A 26,560-nucleotide genomic window follows, 5' to 3' on the forward strand; every position below is an offset into this window, starting at 1 on the left:
AACAATATGATCCAATAGACTGGAACAAATCTGCGGAAAACATCAGTAAAATAATTGAAGAAATTCCAAAGAAAATCCAAGTGGTAAAGAGACTTATAAAGAAAGTCTACATCAATCAACACATTCCATTAAAGAACAATAACAAGTCCAATATGGTAAATATGCTGATTGATGCATTGGGAAAAAGAATGCCAAAATGGTGTAATACATGTAAGATATGGTATTCCATTAATAATCCTCAACAACTGATTAGAAAATGTAATGCCTGTAATGTTCCAACACACCCCACATGTGCTGAAATACAGCAAAAAATAAAAAATAGAGACACAAAGGTATTCTGCTCAACATGCTTAGTCTGGATAGAAAATATAATTAAGTCGAGACTAAAGCTGCAATTAGTTGAAGAAGAAGAAGAAGAAGAAGAAGAAGAAGAAGAAGAAGAAGAAGAAGAAGAAGAGAAAAATGAACAAGATATGTGTAAGGATGCAGAGGAAATCATTGATATAACTTATGATGCCATCCAACAACATACTTATGAAGAAATAAATTATCAGATGGAAACAAATAATAGACCCAAGAGACTCTACCCGGACCTACATACTTTTAGGGAAGAGCAAGAACAAGAAAAAAAAGAAAAGAAAGATATAGTCTGTAATAGGCTGAAAAGAGGGAATTGCAAATTTGGCGAAAGATGCTACTACAAGCATCCAAAGATATGCCATAATTATGAAATATATGGTAAATGTGCGTATTTAGAAGGATATGGAGACGAATGCAGAGATCTCCATCCAAAAATATGCAAAACCCTAAAAGAAGGAAAAGGATGCAGTTTCAACAAAAAATGTCGATATATGCATCCTGCAACTATGAATGAGAGTAAGAAAACTCAGCAAACTGAAAAGAAAAACAAAAATGAAACAAAAAAAGAAACAAAAAAGCAGACCGAGTATATACCGCACTATGCACCAAAAAAGGCCTTTCAACCTAAAGCTCCACAAATAGAGCCCAACTACCAAGAATGCATATATAATGCCAGGGGTTGGTGCAGATATGGAGATAATTGCAGGTTTACACACAAAAATAAGTATGAAGGCGAAAGAACAAATATTATGGAAAAGTTGGATTTTTTAATGGCAGAATTCCGAGAAATGAAGAAAAGAACATCATATCAGAACAGGAAGGAAGCATGGGAGAATCCATATTATTACCAATATTAAATAATGGAAATGAGACACAAACCATAATAGTGATGAATGCACAGGGTTTAGTCACGAGTAACTCTAAAAGGAAAATAGAGTTCCTAGAAGAACTAACCCAAATTGAAAAAATAGATATATTAAATATAAGTGAAACATGGTATTCCCAAGAGACTGGCAGTGATGACCAGATAAAGGGTTTCCAAACTTATAGATCAGACAGAAAAAATAGGAATCAAGGGGGAACCGCAATATATGGAAGAGACATAAATCAAGGAAAAGTCTGTGAAAAATACAGCAACACAGAATGTGAATTGATTGCGGTAGAATTTGAATTTGAAAAACTAGTGAATATTGTAGTTTACAGACCCCCAAATACTAAGGAGTTTGACATAATAATAGAAAAAATAGATGATATATGTAGAAACCATAAAGACTGGAATATACTCCTATCCGGAGATTTTAACTTTCCTTTCGTGGATTGGAAAGAACGGATAGAAGAAAGTGGTTGTATGTATACATATAAAAAAGAGAGTAATAGTAGCGCAGAAGATAAGAGGCAATTTGAAAAGCTTCAAGATATGCTATTAGAACATAATATGCAACAAATAAACCACATTCCAACAAGAAAGGAAAATGTCCTAGATCTAGTATTTGTGAATGAGGTGAATTATGTTAAAGAAATAATAGTGTATAACACGGGAATTTCAGACCACAATGTCATAGAATTGATAGTTCATTCCAAAGCAACTGATCACAGAATTAATAAAAGCACAAAACTTTGGGAAGGATATGGAAAATATAACTTTTACAGTATGAATATAAAATGGTCAGAAATAAATGAAGAACTGAATAAAGAATGGAAAAATGTATTTATAAGTGATAATATACAGGTAAATACGGATATACTGTACAAAATACTGGAGAAAATTGTTGAAAAATATGTACCGAAAAAAAACAATAAACAAAAGACGTGCATACCAAGAGACAGAAGGATCTTATTTCCGAAAATTAAAAAGTGGAAGAAAAATCTTGCAAAAGAAAAAAATGTGTGGAAAATGAGGGAAATAAAATGTAAGATAGAAAATGCAGAACAAAAGATTATGCAGTCGAAAGAAAATGAAAAAAGGGACTTAGAAGAAAGGACACTTCAAAATATAAAAAGAAACCCCAAAGTACTTTACTCCTATGCAAAAAAGATGAATAAAAGGAGAATAGAAATAGGCCCTCTAAGAATTGAAGGACGGCTAACGAATGAAAAAAAGGAAATATGCAACATATTAGCAGAAAAATATAAGAGTGAGTTCACGCCAAGAATTGCGAATGAGAATAATGAAACAGAAATGAGAGAAGAAAATGTTGAATATCTAACGGATATAGATATTAATGAAGCAGATATTGTCACGGCTATAAACGAAATTAAAAATGGATCGGCAGCCGGACCAGATGGAGTTCCAGCGATTTTGTTAAAAAAAACTGCAAACACTATCGCGAAGCCACTTGCAATACTGCTAAGACAGAGTATAGATATGAGCGAGATATATGTTAAACATAAATTAGCTTATATAACCCCTATCTTCAAAAGTGGATCAAGACTAGAGGCAAGCAATTATAGACCTGTTAGTCTAACATCACATATTATGAAAGTGTATGAGAGGGTAATAAAAAAGAAAATAATGAACCATTTGGTCAAAAATAATTTGTTTAATATGGGTCAACACGGTTTCATACCTGGAAAAAGTACACAGACCCAACTGATAGCTCACTATGAAAACATATACAATAATATGATAAATGAAAAAGACACAGATGTGATCTATCTAGATTTTGCAAAAGCCTTTGACAAGGTAGACCATAACATATTGGAGAAAAAAATGAGAAAGCATAATATTGTGGGAAAGATAGGAAAATGGGTAAAAGAATTCCTGCAAAACAGAAAACAGATAGTGGTTGCAAATGACGAGAAATCAGATGAAGCCCAGGTAATATCTGGTGTGCCCCAAGGTACGGTATTAGCTGCACTGCTATTTGTTATTATGATCTCAGACATAGACTGTGATGTTGAAAACTCCGTAGTGAGAAGTTTCGCCGATGACACAAGAATAAGTAGAGAAATTACTTGTGATGAAGATAGGAACTCACTACAAAGAGATCTAAACAAAATATATGAATGGGCGGAGATAAATAGGATGGTATTTAACTCCGATAAATTCGAATCAATAAATTATGGAAACAGAGAAGGAATGGTGTATGCATACAAGGGACCTAATAATGAGACAATCACAAACAAGGAAGCAATTAAAGACCTTGGTGTAATTTTAAATAGGAATATGTTATGCAACGACCAAATAGCAACACTGTTGGCTAAATGTAAAGCAAAAATGGGAATGTTATTCAGACACTTTAAAACAAGAAAAGCTGAACACATGATTATGCTTTACAAAACTTATGTGCGTAGTACACTCGAGTACTGCAATGTGATATGGTACCCACACTACCAAAAGGATATTGCGCAAATAGAGAGTGTACAAAGGTCCTATACTGCTAGAATAGAAGAAGTTAAGGACCTTGATTACTGGGAAAGACTGCAATTTTTAAAACTATACAGTCTAGAAAGGAGAAGAGAACGCTACATGATAATACAAGCATGGAAGCAAATAGAAGGAATTGCTGAAAACATCATGGAGCTTAAAGTATCAGAAAGAGCAAGCCGAGGTAGATTAATAGTACCAAAAAGCATTCCAGGTAAACTGAGAAAGGCGGACAGGACATTAATCCACTACGCACCAGCATCGATAATGCAGCGACTATTTAATGTGCTACCAGCTCATCTAAGAAACATATCAGGAGTGAGCGTAGATGCGTTTAAAAATCAGCTCGATAAATACCTAAGATGCATCCCAGACCATCCAAGACTGGAAGATGCAAAATACACCGGAAGATGTATTAGCAACTCTCTGGTGGATATACGAGGTGCCTCACACTGAGGGACCTGGGGGAACCCAAACAAAAAATAAGGCAATAAGGCAAGGGTAAATGGAGATGATTTGGGTATACGCTTCGCTTTCCCAAAGATAAATTAGTTCAGCAAACGTTAACTGAGCTCCACAGGGCACTGCAAGAATTGGAAGACCCAGGCCTACATGGCTGAGGAATAAAAAAAGTAAAGTAGATGGTGAATGGAGAAATGTGTACATCTCAATCTAAATATTTAGACATCCTTTTTGGACGGCTCAAGTACACTAGTGTTGAATGTATTCCAAGTATCTTCCTAATTAAATCTCATTTAATATATAATTAATGGCTTAAATTCAATGATTACGAATATTGAATGTATACAGGGCATTTGCTTACCTGAGGTTAAATTGAATATAGCCATTAACCACATCAGCCTCCAAACTAGAAACTTTCAGAATTTTACCAACCTCAAATAAAGGTTGCTTTAAAAGCCAAACATATTATCATTGTACGACATTTTACGATATATTCCTCAAGTAACTTTGTTTCATGGATAAGTGCATATGAAAATTTCTCTTTTCGTAATATCCGAGAACACTGAAAACTAGAAAGGCTATTTAACGCTGATTATGATAGAAAATTCTATCGAGATTTAACCAAAACTGCAATTTGTCCAGGTAATTTCAACTTTGCCTTAACCATAACAGTTTGTGTTATTTCTTGGAGTCCTCTATTAGTTAGTACTATACAGTTCTATAATCAACATTTTACTCGTTTAAAACTGGTATAAGGAATGTCAGTCGAAAAACGAATTAACCACTAAATCTACATTTCAGATTTTGTTTAAAGTTTGTCAAAGATTCAATGTAATGTTTTGTTAAAGTAAAATAGAATCACTAAAATGGTTATTAGGAACTAAACAAAGACGATCGTTACAAATTCCTTCTTAATTGTGATTTTAATAACAGTAAAAATGTACAATGGAATATTTTATGTAAAAGATAAAAGATAGGCCATGGTAAACTCCAAGGTATCTGATGTATGTATGAAACGTGATAAATGTACTAACCTTGCATTAATCATTAAGAATCCATCTTTGAATCGATATCATAAGAATCAAAATTAATTACTATTTATGATATAAATTTTAGTGAAGAATACATATACCTTTTTAAATCATTAAAAAAATCTAAGTCTAATAAAAAACAAATGTACATAAAAATTAATTTTCCGTTATTTTCGACATCGATAAGAAAGAATGTCAGTCATTCAGTGTTCTTTTTTTAGCTTTTAGCTATGTTCACCTGCTGGTGATTTGTGTCTTAAGAATAAAAATATAATTGAACTTAAGAGCCCATCTATGCATTAGTGGAATAACCCTTGAATAATTAGATGTCTATATTTCACATGAAACATCTAGAAATCAATATGTTATAGACAGCGGTGTAGGCAGTTTATCATATACGCACGTAAAAATATATACGTACATGAAAGTAATGATACATAAGCACGTAAGTCATAATATACTGTACATCCTTCGGGTCATAACCACAGGGATATCAGATATTATGTGTAAAACTGTGAATTGGGATACCAAACCAATTAAGACAGACTAACCAATTAAATTTCTAAACTACGTAATAAATTGCGTAAGGATTTAGTTACAAGGAATGCAGCCGACAATAATGCATACGTCACGTTGCTAGATCCTCGCATAGTTTCTACTAGTAACCAATAGATGGCCTCAGTGCGGCCTTTTGGACAAATATTAGCGAAAGTTTCCATTTCAGAAAAAAAGCTTCTGGAAGCCCCATGCGGTCGTCCAAGGCAGTGCGAGGTCCAAGAAACTGGTTTGATTTGGTTCTGGGCCATTAGTTCGTAAACCTCTCTCCCATATGCTAAAGAGTAAATAAGCTGAAAGCAGTCCAACGGCATATATAGATAGGGGTTAATTTACCTTGCCGAGTAGAACGACCATCTAAAATTACTGTTATAATACAGTAGTTACCGCGGCTAAAATTTCTTTTAAAATCATCAATACAACTTAGCAAACTCTAGTATGAGCATCTGTGATTTTCAATTCAATAATATCCATTCTTGCAATAGCAAGATTAATAATGTTAAACTGCGAATACAAGAGATAAACGCTCTTTTATCAATAGAACAACTGGCCACATTAACAATGGAAATAATTAGAAGAAAAATATAAGATAAAGCAAATTATAGGTCGAAAGCTAAATGACATACCCTGCTAATATCGATGGCCTTAGGTTCATATTCATAAAAAAGAGAGAAATATGTAACCTTAAGTAAATTAAATATTCAAAAGTTAATCCTCAGGTCATAGTAGAAATTTTCAATGCAAAGCGAAAATTAATATCGTTAGTGTTACATAAAGCGATGACTTCAAGAACAATTAATTTTAAGTTGAATACTCATTATCAGTACATTACGTATTGCATAAAATGCAAGTGTTGACTGGAATCGCTATGTCTATGACCATAGAAATATTCAAAGTACCCCATTCTCTTCTAAACATACTTAGTGGTATATTTCAATGTCTTCGAAATTTGAAGAAATCTTTTCATGTATCTATTTCAGGATAAGTCCTCTCCGTATGAATAGCTAAAGATGCTCTAATAGGAAGGATTTTCCTTCAAACATATTACAAATATTAAAAGACTTTCTTTTCAAGAGAATCTATTCAGAAGTAAACAGAAAGGGATATGTTTAAGCTCATCTTTTGTGAATTATTTCGAATTACGGCCATTTCCAAAGAAATGGGAAAAACATTACATCAGTGCAACAGCAAATCGGATTAGCATAGTCCTTTTTAATAGGATTTAGCTTTGGATTGCATACAGCTATCAAGGATTACCGCGTGTGCAGTGATTAGAACTTTATCATGTCCTGATATCAGTCAAATGCTCTGGGGAAAAGGGATTTGTATCCCGCTGCAAAGCAAATAATCTCCAGCATCTTCAAAGGAAATGTAAATATACTCTACAACTATACAGAGAGATATGTTGAACTTGGACATGCTTCAGAATTTATAATATCCTTATAACAGGTTTTTATTTCCACTCTTTAAAGAATAAAAGGTTTCTTCTATGTTCTAAAGCTTTGATAATAGCTTTGAGTGAATTCAATAGTATTCCGTTTGTAAGTTTGTGTGTGTATTGGTGTGTGTGTTTTCAGTAATCGTGCAAACTACCGCTCTCCTGAAAGTAATTTCATCCAGATCACAAGGCAACGATTTATTTGATAGTATATGATAATTTTTTTCAAATTTAATCGTGATTTTTCCATATTCATAAAAATCACACCCCATCCTTTGCTCACAAGGATAGTGAGGTTGTAGTCACTAAAAGAAACTATCGAGCTTGAGCGGGACTAAGGTTGTAGCTCCAGTTATTTGTCATATTCGAGTATTTATTATAAACCAAGTCATAATTTTCTAGCCTGCCATAAATAGAAATTTTTGTTTTCTTTAAAAAAAAAAAATCAACCTTGGCATATAAGTCTAAGGTTCTCGAACCAATCCAAATATGTGAACGTTACTGAACTTGTCAGCTATTTATTGAATATCCACCCTATATAATAAAGAGCAAGTGTTTGGCTATATCCAGTATATTTTGTAGATTTAAGAACAAAACCCTCAAAAGAATATTGGGAGTTAAATAGCAAAACAGGATTATAAATGAAACTATAAGAAATATTACTAGAGTGCCATATGTGGATGAGATCACGGTGAAGGGTAAATGGAGATGATTTGGGCATACGCTTCGCATTCCCCAAGAGAAATTAGTTCACTAAATGTTTAACTGGGCTCCATAGGGCACTGCAAGAATTGGAAGTCCCAGGCCTACATGGCTGAAGACTACAAAGCGTAAAGTAGGAGCAGATAAATGGAGAAATGTGTACATATCAATCTAAATATTTAGACGTCAGTTTTGACGGCTCAGGTACACTAGTATTAAATGTATTCCAAGTATCTTCCTAATTAAATCTCATGTAGTGTATACTTAATGGCTTAAATTCAATGAGTACGAATGCTAGATGTATACAGCCTCCAAACTAGAAACCTTCAGAATTTTACCAACCTCAAAGAAAGGTTGCTTTAAAAGAGAAAAATAATATTTTAAGACATTTAATACTGAATGCCAGTGGTTGATAACCCTTTCAATAAACTTATGAGTAGTCGATGGTTTCTTGATTATCATGCAAATGGATTGGATGGGTTGGAAAATTTATGGAGTTTTTGGGAGAACTCTGGTCATAAAACCTTAAACCTATCTAACTAACGTATGAAACTTCTTTGGAAATTCTTAATAACGCTGAAAATAATTTGGTTACCAATGTAATTTGGAATAAGGTAAAAATTTTGTAAGACATTTTCCCCAAGTAACTTGCTTCATGGATAAGTGCACATGATTTCTTTCGTAACATCCAAGAACACTTAAAACAAGGAAGGCTATTTAACGCTAATTATGATGGAAAATTTGATCGAGATTTAACTAGAACTGCAATTTGTCCAGGAAATTTCAACATTGCCTTAACCATTATAGTTTGTGTTATTTCTTGGAGTCCTCTATTAGTTCTATAATCAACATTTCACTCGTTTGAAACTGGTATTAGGAATGTCAGTCGAAAAACGAATTAACCACAAAACCTCAATTTCAGATTTTGTTTAAAGTTTGTCAAAGATTCAATGTAATGTTTTGTTAAAGTAAAATAGAATCACTAAAATGGTTATTAAGAACTAAACAAAGACGATGGTTACAAATTCCTTCTTAATTGTGATTTTAATAAAGGTATAGTGGTAATGTAAAAATGTATAATGGAATATTTTATGCAAAAGATAAAAGATAGGCCATGGTAAACTTCAAGGTATCTGATGTATGTATGAAAGGTGATAAATGTACTAACCTTGCATTAATCATTAAGAATCGATATCATAATATGAATCAAAATTAATTACTATTTATGATATACCTTCTGGACACCCCGAGGATACACAAGAAACCGAGGAAGACAAAAAACCCGCTGGCGAGATGACTTAGACCAACATAAGCAACAGTGGCACAGAATAGCTTGCGATAGAAGTCTGTGGAGAAACCTGGGGAAGGCCTACATCCAACAAAGGACTTTTGAAGGCTGAAATGATGATGATGATGATGATGATATAAATTTTAGTGAAGAATACATATACCTTTTTAAATCATTAAAAAATCTAAGTTTAATAAAAATCAAATGTACATAAAAATTGATTTTCCGTTATTTTCGACGTCGATAAGAAAGAATGACTGTCATTCCGTGATTTTTTTTTGAGCTTTTAGCCATGTTCACCTGCTGGTGATTTTGCGTCTTCAGACTGTGTGAATTATAATCGCCAATACAAAATATAATTGAAAAGATGAGCCCATCTATGCATTAGTGGAATAACCCTTGGATACTTAGATGTCTATATTTCACATGAAACACCTTGAAATCATTATGTTATAGAAAGCGATGTAGACAGTTTATCATATACGCACGTAAAGGTTATAAAATATACACACATAAAAGTAATGATATATACGCACGTAAGTCATAATATACTGTACATCCTTCGGGACATAACCAATTAAGGATGACTAACCCATTAAATTTCTAAACGACGTAATAAATTGCGTAAGGATTTAGTTACTAGGAATCTAGCCGATAATAATTCATACGTCACGTTGCTAGATCGTCGCATAGGTTCTATTAGTAACCAATAGATGGCCTCAGTGCGGCCTTTTGGACAAATATTTTTTTTTTTTTTCTCTTTTTATTAAAAAGTTAAATTACATATTCTTTACAATTACATTATTTACAGTATAAACATATTTAATTGCATTTTTCTATAAACAAACCCATCTAATTTAACAATATACAACATCACACATCTTGATTTTAATTTTCAGTCACTCAAAAACAAAAATTTATATACTTTTTGGTGAACATTTTATACATTCTTTCTTTATAGATATTTTTCAGAAGCCACCGATCATATTGAAATTTACTCTTAAGAAAGGCATCTGTTTCCTCTTTCGTATATCGTTTCTTCTTACTTACCCAAACAGCATATAAATAACCAACTATCAATACAGTGGCGCTATTATAATCCTTTTTCGTCCTATATTTGTAATTGAACATTAATGTGTTTAAAAAATTGTCCCTGTTTATGTCACAAGTATGAAATAATACATTTTTGACATACATCAATATTGTCTGGATGTGCCTGCAAAAGTAAAATATATGCACACTATATTCAATATCATCGCAATGATCACATTTATCACTCTCTCTGATATTTAACATTTTCAGACGATTATTTGTCGCCAAAGTTTCATGAGCGTATTTAAAGGCAAACTCTCTCTCCATGATGCCAATGAAAGGTTTGTTTATGCTGTCCCATACCATTTTCCAGTCCAAAAATGGATAACTCCCTTCAATTTTTGGGACAATCTCTGGCCTTATGAAATTATAACAATCTTTAGAACTTAAGTTAGGAAATTTTGCATGGTGATAAACTTTTCTGATTACATTAATTGCAACTGAATAAAATGATGTTGACACAAATGAAACCTCATTTATTTCCTTCAAGTCCAACAAAAAACTAATTCTCATCTTGCAATAGAAATTACTTAAACCAATATCCTTTCTAATATCATTTAGAGCTGTTGAACTGAAAATCGCCAAGGACTTAAAATAAACATTTATAATACCCAATCCACCTTTCTCTTTCGACAAACAAAGAGTATCTCTACCCACAGGATGGTAAGTTCCCTGCCATATATATCGGAATACATGCATATTTATTTGAGCAATGTACTTTTTCAAAGGAGGCAAAGTGTGTGATATATACCAAACTTTGGACAAAACTAGTGAATTAACAATAATAGCTCTTTGGAAAATAGATAATTGTCTTTGACTTAGCATATCTATGGATATTTTAATATTTTGAGTAAGGCGAGACCAATTTTCTTCACATGTAACCTCAAAATCACTATAATAAATTATACCAAGAATTTTGATACTTTCAACAGTTTTCAACCAACTGATAGGCCAAATTTTTCGGTTTTCCCATTTCCCAAACCCAATTATACTAGTTTTGTCCTTGTTTAGCTGTGCACCTGTCGCAAGTTCAAACCATTGTACTTCTTTATAACACTCTCTAACTGAATTATCAGTTGACAAGATCACGGATGAGTCATCTGCATAACCTTGCAGGCATATATTTACATTGTTTGGAAGGCTAGGCCCTATTATCTTGTTATTGCTCTTTATTGCTCTATACAAAGGTTCTTGAAATATACAATATAACAGCATTGACATAGGGCAGCCTTGTCTTACTGACCTTTTAATACAAAAAGTTGAACTCATAAACCCATTTACCAAGATACTACTTACACAATCTTTGTACAGTATTCTAACTAGAGCCACAAATTCATCTGGTAAACCAAATTTCTTCATCACTTTAAAAACAAAATCCATATTAACTCTATCAAAAGCCTTAGACCAGTCTAAGCTTAGAATTGCTAAGTCTTCACTCTTTTGTTTTGTATGAAAAATTACATCTCGAATCGTATTATTACAATTCACAATCGACCTTTCCTTCACTGCACAATATTGTTCTGGGGAGATAATCTTCCCAATAACACATCTCAATCTGTTTGCTAAAACCTTAGCAAAGATTTTATAGTCAACATTCAAAAGGGATATAGGTCTCCAGTTCTCCACCAAAGATAGATCTCCTATTTTAGCTAATAATTTTATTACACCCAAATTTTGACTATCTGACATATATTTCTCAGTCACAATGGATTTGAACACTTCCATAACATCAGACTTTATTACAGACCAAAACTTTTTGTAGAATTCTATAGGAAGTCCATCATACCCTGGTGATCTTCCTTTACACATACTCTTGATAGCATCGAAAACCTCAATTTCCTCTAATTCTCTACTTAAAAAACTTACATCTTCCTGGTTTAGGACAGAATGGCATAGGTTAAGAAAATAATCTTGACTTTTTACCTGACCAGTTACCTTACTAAACAATTTTTCAAAGTGCTCCTTTATAAAAACAGAAATTCCCTCTGTGCTTTCTACAATGGAACCATCTGCTTGTTTTATGTTAGTAATGCGTGTATGATTTTTCTTTTTCTCAGCACCAAGTAGATGTGCAGATATTTTTTCCCCAGTTGTACGATCATTTAGTTTGGCTCTTATCTTTATACCCTCTAATATCTCATTCTGGATGTCACAAATCCTAGTCTTAAGAATCTTAATATTTTCATAATTTACACTAGTTTTATAGTTAATATCATAAAGTTGACGCAATCTTGTTTGTAATAAGTTCAGCAATCCATACTTTTCTTGAGAAATTTTTTTACATAATTTGACAAAGAATTTTTTACATTGTGATTTTGCCCAGTCCCACCATAAGAGTATGTTATCAAATGTACCCTTTTTCTGCTTTATAAACTGCCATACATGTAAAAAATTTTCTTCAATTTCATCAGAATCTAAAACTTTAACATTCAACTTCCAATACCCTGTGCCAATTTTTTGTGTGTTTATGTTTAATTTCAAAACAACCATACTATGATCTGAAAAACTTATTGGAATGGTGTCTACAGATGTTATATTATCAAATAATTTTACCGTATAAATCCTGTCTATTCTGGATCCATAGTTTTCCCGTATATAAGTGTATTCTAATATCCTGTTTGTGAATTTGTAATTATCTCTCAGAGCAAGGTTTTTCACGAGAGTACTCATAGACTTAGACAGTAAAGCTTTGTTATTATTACTGCAATCTCTTGTGCATGTTATACAGTTGAAATCACCTCCAAAAATAAGATAATCAATATTATGTCGCAGGTAATACAATATTTCATTCCTGAAAAAGTCTTCCCTTTCAGCAAATTTACTGGCACCAGATGGAGCATACACATTTATAATAGGTATAATGCAGTTATTGTAACATACCCTTACACCAACAATTCTACCGTTAGTATCCATCTCCTTGGTTAAAAGTTTAACATTTGTTTTATTATTTATACAAATCATTGTACCTCCTTTTAAATTGATTGATGGATTGAACACTATACACATAAAATTAGCGAGATAACTCAACCCTGAAATATCTTTTACGTTATGTTCTTGAATCAACAGAATATCAATTTTATAGTACATGATAAGGGACACAACTTTCATTTGTTTAATTACCTCATTTAAGCCATTAATATTTAAAGTGGCAACAGAAAGAGCCATTACAACAACGAATACTGAAACAATTACTTTTTCTTTTTCTTTGACAACCTATCTTTTCCATTCATTTTTTCTTCCTTCCTTTTTTCTTTATTGGATTTTCCTCTAATTAACTTTAATTTACCTACAGTATCTAAATCTATGTTCCACTGGCCTTTTGGCATCACGTCTGAGCCTTTATCATAATTTTTCAAATCGTCTTCAATATCACTGACTTTATTTACCTCTATATCCATGTCACGTTCTTCAGTAGCACCATCCACTGATTCATCATCCCTATGCACTGAAACCGCTATATTGATTTCCTTAAGATTTCCCGGTTCTTCATTTACATCATCTTCAACGGGAAAGAGACTTTCAACTGTGTAAGGAATACGAGGTTCATCTTGTGATGGAAGCCCCTTATCCTCAGTTATTTCGGTAACTTGAGAAGCTCCTTCAGGTGCACTTTTTATTGCAAAGATGTCACTATCACTGTCGGTATCTGTTAAATTATCACCATTACCTGGAACATGACCCTCCAGGTCACATGATCGACCTTCTATTTCGACTGAGTGTTGATGAACAGCAACATCATCAACATTCTTGGATGACGGAATGGTCACTAGTTGTTCTCCTACTGCTTCGCATAAGTCGCCTATCTGGTCCTCTCCGTGGTTGCTGGATTCTTCTTTATCATTTTCAATACTCTTTCCATCACATGGTTGCTCCACATTTGCTTCATTACCTGTTGCCAGTTGAACATCAGGAGTACCATCTTCTTCCGATATCCGACCCTTATCAGAATCCTTGCCGGGCATTGCTGGGAAATCATTCAAATTAAAAATATTTAACTTAGGCTCACTATCCATATTACAGTTAACTGCCATATGAGAGTCTCTTCCGCACTTGTAACACGTCTTTTTCTGACCATTATATAAAAACACAACATTATAACCACAAATATTTATGGAGGATGGGATATTTTTCTTTATTTCCATTTTCACAGTGCGTGTTCCATTTTCTAGACCATTTGCTCTCCCATGAGAAAAGGTATTATGTCGGAGATGAAGAACTTTCCCATACTGTTCGAGTACACTAATTAAAAGGGAGTCTTCTATATCAAAGTGTGCATAACGTATTGATACATAGGTATATACACTACTCAAATTTACCACTAGGGCCTTTTCACCATTACCGAAATGAATCACTTTGTCTTCGTACTCTCGTATAAAGACATCAAAAACCTTCTCCTCAATAAATTTCACAGCCACTCTGTTATTTGGTATGTTCTGAAACCCTCGTATGTCTTTTTCACTTATTTTTAACTTATTGAATATGACATCACATGCCGACTCATAATTAGGGGAACACGAAAATTTTAAACCAACTGTAGTCTTTGGTTTAAGTCTCGCAGCCATTGGAAAGTTGTTGGCCATCGTAGCTGGTAGAAAACGCTCCGTTTTCTATGATGACGTCATATCGCCTCAGGCGACATGAAACCTCCGGCTTGGCGATTCCTTGGAGGTGTATCGAGGCCAACTACGTCTAATAATATAAACTATGACACAAACTAGTTCACTTGAACACTAATTAGTTCACTGGCATCTTACTCACAAGTTGTAGTCCAAATTCATAAGAAAACCCTCGGAAAACCGACTCAAAATCACAAAATGAGCAGAGCGTTCCAAATAGCGTTTGTAAACAAACAGAGCTTCTTCTTCTTCCTCTATGGACAAATATTAGTGGAAATTTCCATTTCAGAAATAAAGCTTCTGGAAGCCCCATGCGGTCGTCCAGGGCAGTGCGAGGTCCAAGAATCTGGTTTGATTTGGTTTTGGACCATTAGTTCGTAAAACTCTCTCCGATATACTAAAAATAAATAAGCTGAAAGCAGTCCAACGGCATATATGGATAAGGGTTAAGTTACCTTGCTGAGTAGAATGACAATCTTAAACTACTGTCATAATACAGTAGTTACCGTGTCAGAAAATTCAATGATATTCATTCTTGCAATAAGAAGATTAATAATGTAAAACTGCAAATACAAGATATAAACGCTCTTTTATCAATAGAACGACTGGCCACATTAACAAGGGAAATAATTAGAAGAAAAATATAAGGGAAAGCAAATTATAAGTCGAAACCTAAATGACATGCCATGCTAATATCGATGACCTTAGGTTCGTATTCATAAAAAAGAGAGAAATACGTAACCATAAGGAAATTAACTATTCAAAAGTTCATCCTCAGGTCATAGTAGCAATTTTCAATGCAAAACGAAAATTTATATCGTTAGTTCTACATAAAGCGATCACTTCAAGAACAATTTATTCTAAGATGAATACTCAAGTTGAATACTCATTATCAGTACATTACGTATTGCATAAAATGCAAGTGTTGACTGGAATTCCTATTTCTAAGACCATAAAAATATTCAAAGCGCCCCATTTGGCAATCTTTGCAGTAATTTTCACGTATCTGACCAAACAATATTGATGATAACAAAAGTAGATATTTGATTGGATTCCAAAAATCTGTGATGTTTTATTACAATAAAGTTTTGGTGAATTTAAATGAAACCATCAGAAATCCGCTATAAATCCTCAACAACTTATTTTTGAATATGCTTCCAGTTATTGCTCCTTAAGCTTACAGATAAGACAAATGCATTTTTTCGGTAAACACAATAAAGTTGCGAAATTAAATGCTTGAAATAGCATTTATAACCCATCCTAGGTCTTCATGAATAAGACAAAGAGCTAATATTAACAACAATATGTACATACTGGCTGAAAGGCCCCATACTCAATAGGAGTCATCCCATTGAAGAGCACCAAGAAAAAATATGCATAGGCAGATCTTAAAAGCTATTTTTCCTCTAGTTAAATCGTAACTGGATTTTTTTCGTGTTTCATTCAGATAAGTGATGCCAGATAATTACAAATCAACTAATCAATCAATCAATCATTCAATATGCTGTACGGAAGTTGCGCGATCAGATATAAGCCAGTTTGATCGATCTTTCATATATTTCACTTCATGTAGAGATGTCTACAAGTTTCTGTATTTATTGAACAATTTTTCCTGTCATTTTCCAAACGTTTGGAGTGAAATCCATTGAAATACAGCGTGTAATTTAGGAAGCCATTTTAATTTCTGTCTTTACACCCTCTTTTTAATACCATGACAATTTCGGAAGTTTTCTTTCTCATTTACTTAATATGCACATTACAATAGATTCATTTATATTTATAATGAACAATATCTTCAATGTACAGTATTTGCCAGTATATCGTCACCCACTGTAAATACATTAATTCTCATTCCATTTGTTCCATCTTGCCTACAAAGGTTAAGGTAAAGGTGTTTAGTTTCAGATCTAATTTCATCAGAAGAGATGTTCACCAGAACTTCAGCCGAGAAAGCCCAACCCCTGACTGTGGCCTCCACAGTAAACAGCTTAAACTCACGGTCTCGGGCTGGGATCGATCAGCAGCCATGCGAATGCTAGGCGAACACGTAACCACTGTACTAGCATAGTTTAACTGCGGGGATCCTGCGCCCCTCTCCACAGTTGCATTTGGGCACTGAATGGCCTCTAAGGTATCACATCCCGACATATGACCCAAATTCATAAATCCAATGATAAATACCATTTAACCAACTGTGGCGATTCATTCAAAAGTCGCTGCCATGATGAAAAATAACCGCATAAATCTTACAACAATTCTTTTTTAAAAATTCAGACTTCGGTCTAACAAGATTCCTATATGTTTGTTCAATTTCTCTCGCTATTCCTACTACACCAAATTCCCCTATTTGCATGCCAGTCAGCTGAGAATCTATCAGTAACATGGAAATTTTTTACTAAATTTATAAAACAATATTGATTTTATCTGGTATTACTATTATTCCCAAAATTACAAATCATATTTCTTTCAGTAATAACCTTTGGTGAATTTTATTAAGATTTTGGGGGAAAATCCTCTAAACTTTATAAAAAATCTTATAAGAGGAATTTGTTATCAATATCTTTATTTCCAAGGAAAAGAAATATAAATTTCCACTAGATTAATTAATACGTATCACATAACAAGTTGCTTTCATATTCTTGACCCAGAATATTTTATGTTGATGCGTCTTCTATAGTTCGTGGAGCTACGACTTCTGTAAGTTAGGATTATATCAACTGTCACAATTCAGACAATGATTTTGTATCGCTTGATATTTGTAAGTGAGTGGGGGTACCTTAACGTTCTAAAAGGGTTTGTTATTGCCATGATCAGCAAAGCTGTCCTAATCATGGTCACCCATAATATACTTGCTTGGTTTGCTGTGAGTGATCAGACAATAATCTCCCAACATCACCAATCCGCACTGGCTAAGCTTGGTGACGAAATCTTGCCAAACTCCAGACAGACATAAATTGATATGTCTCAGGACTTATCCTGCAGTGGACTAGAAACGGCTGCATTTGTTGTTGGCTTCCATGAACTTATTAATGATGACCGATCTGTTTAACGAGGAATCAATCCCAGTGGGAATACGAGATAAGAAGCATCAATCAAAAGCAGGTGACGATGTTCTTTCTATTCTCCGAAGGACGAAAGAATCAGGAAATATTAGATTAGACGACCTTTTAGGTGAGGTTCGGAGTATAATGAATAAATTGCTAAACTGAGAAGGACAAGGAGTCATCTGGGTCAAACTGGGGTAGCGTATCTAGAGCGTCGAAACATGACATAATAAATTTACTCTTTCAAAAAATTTGGCCCATATTATGTAGAAAAAAATTGAATAAGTGATGGTGTATCATCAAGACCTGTCTTCTCTAGTGAACTAAAAGAAATTAATCTTAATACATTATGGAATATATTTTTTAACAATATCAAATCAAAAATTAAAATTTTATGAGCACACTATATGACATTTAATTGAAGTAACATTTTGTCATTCGCTTTTGAAGAGAAGAGAAATTAATAGATCTCTGTTATGATATGTGTTATTTCAAAATGAGAAAATGTCATGTTATAAGCTCTACTGTATATTCTTAGAAACTAGTGTACGCGACCCGTCAAAAATGGCGGCCAAATATGTAGATAGATACGCACGCACACGCTATACAGATTGAACCCTTCCCACCTCCTATTCCTTTCCTAAGTACAACACGGCAGTTTAGACAATTTGTGGGAGATCTTGGTTTTCAAGTGTACCTCTCAATTACCACTTCTCACCAAAGTATGACTACTCTCTCTTTCGCCTACCTGAAACATATATATATATATATATATATATATATATATATATATATATATATATATATATATATATATATATATATATATATATAAGCACATCTCCAATATATAATAAAGAGCAAGTGTCTGGGTTTATATATATATATATATATATATATATATATATATATATATATATATATATATATATATATATATATATATATATATATATATATATATATATATATATATATACATATTCTTTAAATATCAGACGATATATCCTAAAAAATAAAAAAAAACGGTAAAGACGACATTGATGCGTTATGTATATATGCAATTATTTTCTCGAAAAAAACATCGCAATATTAAAACTATTTCGAATTCAACCATCGACCTGTTTTTCAAATAGTTTTGGTTTGTGTCATTTATCTTTTTTCCATATTCTTCATACGAAAACGATATATATATATATATATATATATATATATATATATATATATATATATATATATATATATATATATATATATATATATATAAATAAATATATATATATATATATATATATATATATATATATATATATATATATATATATATATATATCTTTGGGCTCAGGCCATGTCATCCTGATGGAAGTTCCTATAGGGTAGCTTTCTTGGGTATATTTGACTACGGTGATATTCCCATAGAATTTACCTTAAGGTATCCAGAATTCTAACTCCTGGAGCGAATATCCCTAATTAAATTAACCAGGGATATCGCGTAATATCAGAGGACGTATTCTTGACACGCCACATACCAATCTGCACCCCGAACAGAATTAACACTTCGAAGGGGTCAAGTGGCAAGAAAACGAAAAACGAGAATGAAAGGAGAGCCGCTAGCAAGGCACCTCTCCTATCTCGCTTCGAGTGTGTACATAGCACCGCCGACGGCGCCATCTGTATTCCTTTTTGCGTAGCTCAACAACTCGGTGTTTTTTCCTGTGGTTACTCGCTTATCTTGGATTATTTCAACCTCATGATGCTTTCTCCAGCCTCTTCTGCCTCTGGAAAGTTGAGTATTATCTCTATTATGTATAAATGTAAGCTCTTGGTGATTTTAAGATAATTCAATAGCGATATTTTCGTTACAAGAGCTGTTGCCTACCGGAGGCATCCTGGACGCAGTCGCTCGCCATGCATGAGTCATTTAGTTAGCCAGAACGACGTTCCCGGCCCTTATGCTTTAATAATCTTAGCTATTTAGCTTTACATAGGAATTCTTTATATGATGCTATTAGTATTTCTGTTTCGGCGAATGAATTACCGATCCTAGCCTACGCTAGGCTTCGTAGCCTAGTTGTTTGGCCCTAGTACTTTCATGCATGATATTCAGATTTCCGAGTGTTTTTAAAATTTATTGAAGCTTTAGGCAGTTTTATACATATAAGATATTGTTGATATTTCTTCCAAGATCGTATACGAGAGAGTTTCGGTGATTTAGGTAATCGATTCTCTTCGCGACTAGGCTAGTTGCCTATGGAGCCCTAGTATACTTTCTCACACTCCCCGGTTGCTCTTCTCTCCTCGGAGAATAAGTGCAATCCCTTTTCCCTCTGTTTAAGCCTTGGGCTTAACCCTAATAGTTTATCTGAATAAATATTTAGATATAACTATATTAGGGTGTTTCTGTTCTTTCCTGTTTCCAGTGAATCTGGTTTCAGGAGGGGGCAGGACATCAGAGTTTTTAGTCTGGGTCTGTTTCTTCCTAGCATAGAGAATGAGATTCCTTTGCTAGGCCTAGGGCAGACACAGGAGGCTTAGCCTCCACTTTTGAAGGTTTCTGTACGAGATGATACCTTCTTCTTGTGATCTAGCAGACTAGTCCAGTGTTGTTGTTCTCGGTTTGAAGGATAAGATCCTTCTTTTCCTGTGAATAACAACACAAACCTTGTTTTAGTTTTAGCCTCCCTCCTATGATTCCCCCTAGGCTAGGATGAGCTTTCTTGGCTGCGGGGTGATCTATTACTAAAGCAGTGTTTGCAGGACCCTCTTCCCCCTTTTCCCCCTCTTTCCTTAGTAATGGCCTAGCCATTACACCTCTTGTCCGTCGTTCTACATCTGTACCTAGTATAGGCTAAGATGTGGAGCTGACTCAGTCCCTTGCCGGCTGGCAAGTTCGTGCCGGCCGGCAAGTTCGTGCTGGCCGGCAAAGGCCTATCTTCTGTAGAGTGTTCCCCAGACCTCCCTTGGTCTCACATCCATGTCTGTCTATAGAGCCAGGCGGCATTGGATAGAAGGAAGCCTGAATTTACATTCTCCCCTTTCTTATGTTCACTCTTTCTGGATGCCGGGCTGTGAGGCAGTGCCGTCTTATATCCCTACATCCATTCTGTTTCTCTTCTAGTGTTTGTACTCTAGCCCGACTGCCGGCCTGAGTGGCCGGCAGCCGGGCAGGTGGAAGTTCTCTGGTTCTTTTCAGCTGCCGGTCGGCATTGGTAGCATACCATTGCCGGCCGGCAACAGAAGCACACCATAAGATCTGCTGGCCGCCACGATTAGCGGCTGGCAGCCGGGTGCTATCATTTATAGTTGTCGGCCGGCAGACACTGTCAGCCGGCACACACATTTGAACCAGCGCTCTTCCAGCCAATAGTCTAAAGGTAGTATACTTTGGAACTAATTAAAGGTACGGCACGTGCCGGCCAGCACATTATATTATATACAGTAGCCAGTATTTTTACAGTATAGGATATACTGCATGGAGAAAACTATAGTATAGAATATGTTATAACACTAAGTTTTTCCAACACTCTTGTGTTGTCTTGTACAGCCTTTTGTGAAACCGTACAGAGGAAGAAAGTGAGTTCTTTCTTTATTAACTATCCAGTATATTAAGATTACTTATTTTGGTGTGAGCTACACCTATTTTTTCCTTTGGAAATACCTTAACGGTTACTCTAGAATAAGAATAACCATAAAAATTTTATTATCTGGAAGGTTACAGCAATTGACTGGGCAGGAAATACAAGTGTGTGTCTTTCCTTCTTTCCTTTCTAGCTTAGTTACTTTAAGCAATGTATTCTTAACATTAGTTATCTTGTGATACGTTGTTCACTTGATACTCATGGAATTTTCTTCTCTTTACAGGAAGACCATCCGAAGTGTGGGAGTTTATTCTGCATCGTCCGCAGGAAGAACTTCTGCGGACATGATTTGTGTAGGAGGAACGCAGCATGCGCAGTCTCCAAAGGTGATCTCCGGTATTGGGACCCGCAGGTATGTACAATTTGCACTAACCTGATTACTGAGGCGTTTGACGCCCCTAAGTCGGCGGAGTCAAGGGACGCAGCGAGGGAGAAGCTTCGAACCTGGGTGAGGGGCTTCCAGAAGAATACTACTGGCCCCTATCTTCCAAGCGAGAAGATGAGGGCTTACCTTTTCCCCAAGGCATCAGCGGATGCAGTGATTCCCCAGCCTCAAGCAGAGATACCTCTGGTTCAGATTCCGGTAGATTCTGAAGTCTCGGACGCCCTAAAAGACATCCAACTGGACGATAGGATGTCTGAGGTGTCCGAGAACACTGAAAAAGACCTTCTGGCAGAAGACCAGGAAGAGGAGCTGACCCAGGCTCCGGACAATGAAGAGTAAGAATTCGACGAGGAGTCGGCTACCCCGGTTCAGGCCCCTGAACCTGTTCCCTCAACATCGTCTGCTATCCCAGAGGATCTGGGAAGGACTCTTTCTTCCTTTGTTGGAATGATCCAGCAGATGCAGAAAGAAAATAATGAGAAGGCGGCTGCAATGAAGTTGGAGATGCGAAGACTTGCAGCATCACGTGGGCCCCAGAAGAAGCTCAACGTGAAGGACCTTCCCTTGTGCTCGGATGCCAATCCTTGGAGGTATGCTGAACACATGCCTATGACGATGGGAGAGATCGTTATCTCGGAGAGATTGGGCTCAGTCCCCCTCAAGGAGGTGGAATTCTGGCCCAGCAAGGAGTCGTACCCGGACTGCTATGTCCGTCTTAGGAAGGAACCAGCCTCAAAGGAAGAGACGGAGCCGAAGGAGGTCATAGTTTTTTACCACACTAAGGCTCAGGCCTTACTGTCAAGCTCGCTGAAGGAGAGGGGCTTCACAAACTCAAAGGTACCTGCTTCGAGTAAGAAACATCCTTCCTTTGTGGCCTCTCCTACTAGAGCCTTCCCCATCATGGAAAAAAGGGTTTAAGGCTGTTCAGAAAGCGGTCGAGGCAGGTAAACCATGCCCCTCCTTGGAGAAGTGTAAACCTCTGTCCTTGGCCTTACCCATGGACCAGAAAGACTGGAAGGACGTCCATCTCACCTTCTCAGTCGGGAAGTTGGAGGCCGATATTGCCAGACGTCAGTTCGGTGAAGACCTCCCGAAGGTGTCTGATTTTCTCTTGCGTAGGGAGCAAGAGACAAAAGAAAGACTTGCCGCCTCAATGTCTCTGCAAATGACTCTAGAGACGATGGCAAGTGACCCCAAGGCTCAAGAGATGTTTATGGTAGTCGCTAAAACACATCTGGCCACAGTGACGAAGGACCTTTATAGCTTCGTCAAACCTAGGAGAGCTTGTAGGGAGTTCGTGTTCGCCAGTGAGGCACGAGCCAAGAAAACTAATCTCCTCCTAGTGAAGCAGTCAAAGAGGTAGTGGATAAGGCCGCCGCGGAAAATAGAAACCTTCTCCAGAAGTGGGGCCTATCTCTTAAACGAAAGTCTTCCCCGGATGAGGGTCCCCAACCAAAGAGGAAGACTAAGAAGCCTAGGCTACCCTCTCGGCCAGCCAAGCCGTACAGACAGCAACAGCAGCAACTTTCTTTGACCGCAGTGCCCCAGATGGTGGCGCAAACCCCGGCCACGTACCAGTGGGTACCCCAAGCCGTGACAACACAGTCTCCGGCATTTAACCCAGCATTCGAAGGGCAGTCTACTACCTTTCGAGCAAGAGCTAGAGGATCAGCCAGAGGTTCATCTAGACGCCCCTCAAGGGTAAGGGGTTCCGGGGAGGTCGCGGTCAAGGAGGCAAGGCCTCAGGTCAACAGCAGCAAAAGTGAAATGCTTCCGGTAGGAGGGAGACTCCATCTTTTTCGGGATCGTTGGACCTTCGATCCCTGGGCCCACAGCCTAATCAAGAATGGACTGGGTTGGAGCTGGCACAGCACTCCACCTCCGTTCACACAATTCTTCCAACATTCTACCCCCGTTCTGGAAGAATACATTCAAGAACTCTTGGAGAAAAGAGTAATCCGAAGGGTGAAGTCCATCAAGTTTCAAGGAAGGCTGTTTTGTGTTCCAAAGAAGGACTCGGAAAAACTCAGAGTCATTCTGGACTTGTCACCACTCAACAAGTTCATAGTGAACTACAAGTTCAAGATGCTAACACTGCAACACATAAGGACCTTACTACCCAAGCGGGCATTTACCGTCTCCATAGACTTGTCAGACGCCTATTGGCACATTCCAATTAGTCGTCAACTCTCCTTCTACCTAGGATTCAAGCTACAACGAAGACTCTACGCCTTCAGAGCCATGCCATTCGGGCTAAGCATAGCCCCAAGGATCTTTACGAAGCTAGCGAATGCAGCTCTCAAACAATAACGCCTAAAGGGAATCCAAGTAGTGGCCTACCTGGACGACTGGCTGGTGTGGACAGCATCCAAGACAGAGTGCATGCACACTTCTCAACAGGTGATTCAGTTCCCGGAACATCTAGGTTTCAAGATCAACAGAAAAAAGTCTCGGCTTTCTCCATCTCAAAAGTTTCAGTGGCTGGGAATCCACTGGGACTTACTGTCACACCAACTTTCCATCCCCGTAAAGAAGAGGAAGGAAATAGCAGGTTCTGTCAAGAAACTTCTGGATTCCGAAAGGATATCAAGGCGCGAACAGGAGAGAGTGCTGGGATTCTCTCCAGTTTGCCTCAGTAACAGACCCAGTGCTAAGAGCACAGCTAAAGGATGCAACCGGAGTTTGGAGAAGATATGCATCAAACGCACGAAGACATCTGATAAGACCAGTACCAACCCGTCTACGAACGCTTCTCAGGCCATAGTCCAAAGTCAAACAACTGAAGAAATCGTCGCTTCTCCAGCCACCTCTCCCCTCTATGACTATTCATACAGACGCCTCGAAGTAGGGATGGGAAGGTCATTCTCACTGGAAGAAGGCCCAGGGAACCTGGTCCAACCTATTCAAGAAATTTCACATAAACTTTCTGAAGCCATGGCAGTACTTCTTACATTGAAGAAAGTCTCCCCTCGCCGCTTGACCCATATAAGGTTGGTACTAGACAGCGAGGTGATAGTGAGATGCCTGAATCGACAAGGATCGAGGTCACCTCAAATCAACCAAGTGATGTTGGCCATCTTCCGACTAGCGGAGAAGAAAAGATGGCACTTGTCAGCAGTTCACCTTCAAGGAGTCCGCAATGTGACGGCGGACGCTCTATCCAGGCTCACGCCGATAGAGTCAGAATGGTCCCTAGACGCAGGATCATTCTCCTTCATCTTGAGTCAAGTCCCAGAACTGCAGATAGACCTCTTTGCGACGAAAGACAACAAGAAGTTACCTCTCTACGTGTCCCCGTACAAGGATCCCTCGACTGGAACAGATGGTACAGGATTTACCTGTTCCCTCCTCACAACCTTCTATTGAGGGTCCTTGGCAAACTGAGATCTTTCAAGGGAAAAGCGGCAGTAGTGGCTCACAAGTGGCCGAACAGGGTATGGTTCCCTCTGGCATTAGAACTACGGCTGAAGTTTCTACCGCTACCGGATCCAGTTTTGACCCAGCGAGTTCAGAAGTCGACTGTCTGCGCTTCATCACTGAAAACCCGAAACCTGCAGCTCATGATTTTCTCTCCCTAGCGGTGAGAAAGCGTTTTGGGATATCAAAAGACAGTATAGACTTTTTAGAGGAATATAAGTCCAAATCCACCAAAAGACAATATGAGTCATCATGGAGGAACTGGGTGTCCTTTGTCAAGGCGAAGAAGCCACAAAAGATCTCGACGGACTTCTGCTTATCATTCTTCATCCACCTCCGTGGTCAAGGCTTAGCAGCCAACACGATATCAACGTGTAAGTCCGCCTTGACAAGACCTATTCTATATGCCTTCCAGGTCGACCTCTCTAACGACATTTTTAACAAAATTCCGAAGGCCTGTGCTAGGCTCAGACCATCAGCACCTCCGAAACCCATTTCATGGTCTCTGGATAAGGTTCTTCATGAGAAGTGTGCTTTAAAGGATTTGACCCAAAAAGTTATATTTCTGTTTGCTCTCGCTTCGGGGGCTAGAGTTAGTGAAATAGTAGCCCTCTCGCGAGAGGAAGGTCGTGTTCAGTTCTTTGATGGGGGAGAACAACCTTTTTCCGGACTCAACGTTTCTTGCCAAGAACGAGCTACCCACCAACAGGTGGGGTCCCTGGAGAATCTGCCCTCTGAAAGAAGATGCATCTCTATGTCCAGTAGAATGCCTAAAGGGCTATCTTCGTAGAACTTAAGACTTTAGGGGAGGTCAGCTGTTGAGGGGAGAAACATCAGGTTCAAATTTATCTCTGAAACAACTAAGGACGAAAATCACCTATTTTATTCGCAGGGCGGATCTAGATAGTACACCCGCAGGTCACGATCCGAGGAAAGTTGCCTCGTCCATAAATTTCCAGAGTATTCTTTAGACACTATACGAAGCAAGTGGAGCAACTGAAGAGGTCTGTGGTAGCAGTGGGTAGTGTCGTCAAACCTACTGTTTAACTCTGCGAGGATCAGCGAAATTAATTGGGACAATTAATTCTTGGGTGGGTGTGTAGTCACGGACTGTTCTACAGACTAAGTGTTAGGGCACTAAGGTGTCCACGTTGACTGTTCCATA

The sequence above is a fragment of the Palaemon carinicauda genome, chromosome 40 (assembly GCF_036898095.1).
Source record: "Palaemon carinicauda isolate YSFRI2023 chromosome 40, ASM3689809v2, whole genome shotgun sequence".
In the NCBI taxonomy this organism is placed as follows: domain Eukaryota; kingdom Metazoa; phylum Arthropoda; class Malacostraca; order Decapoda; family Palaemonidae; genus Palaemon; species Palaemon carinicauda.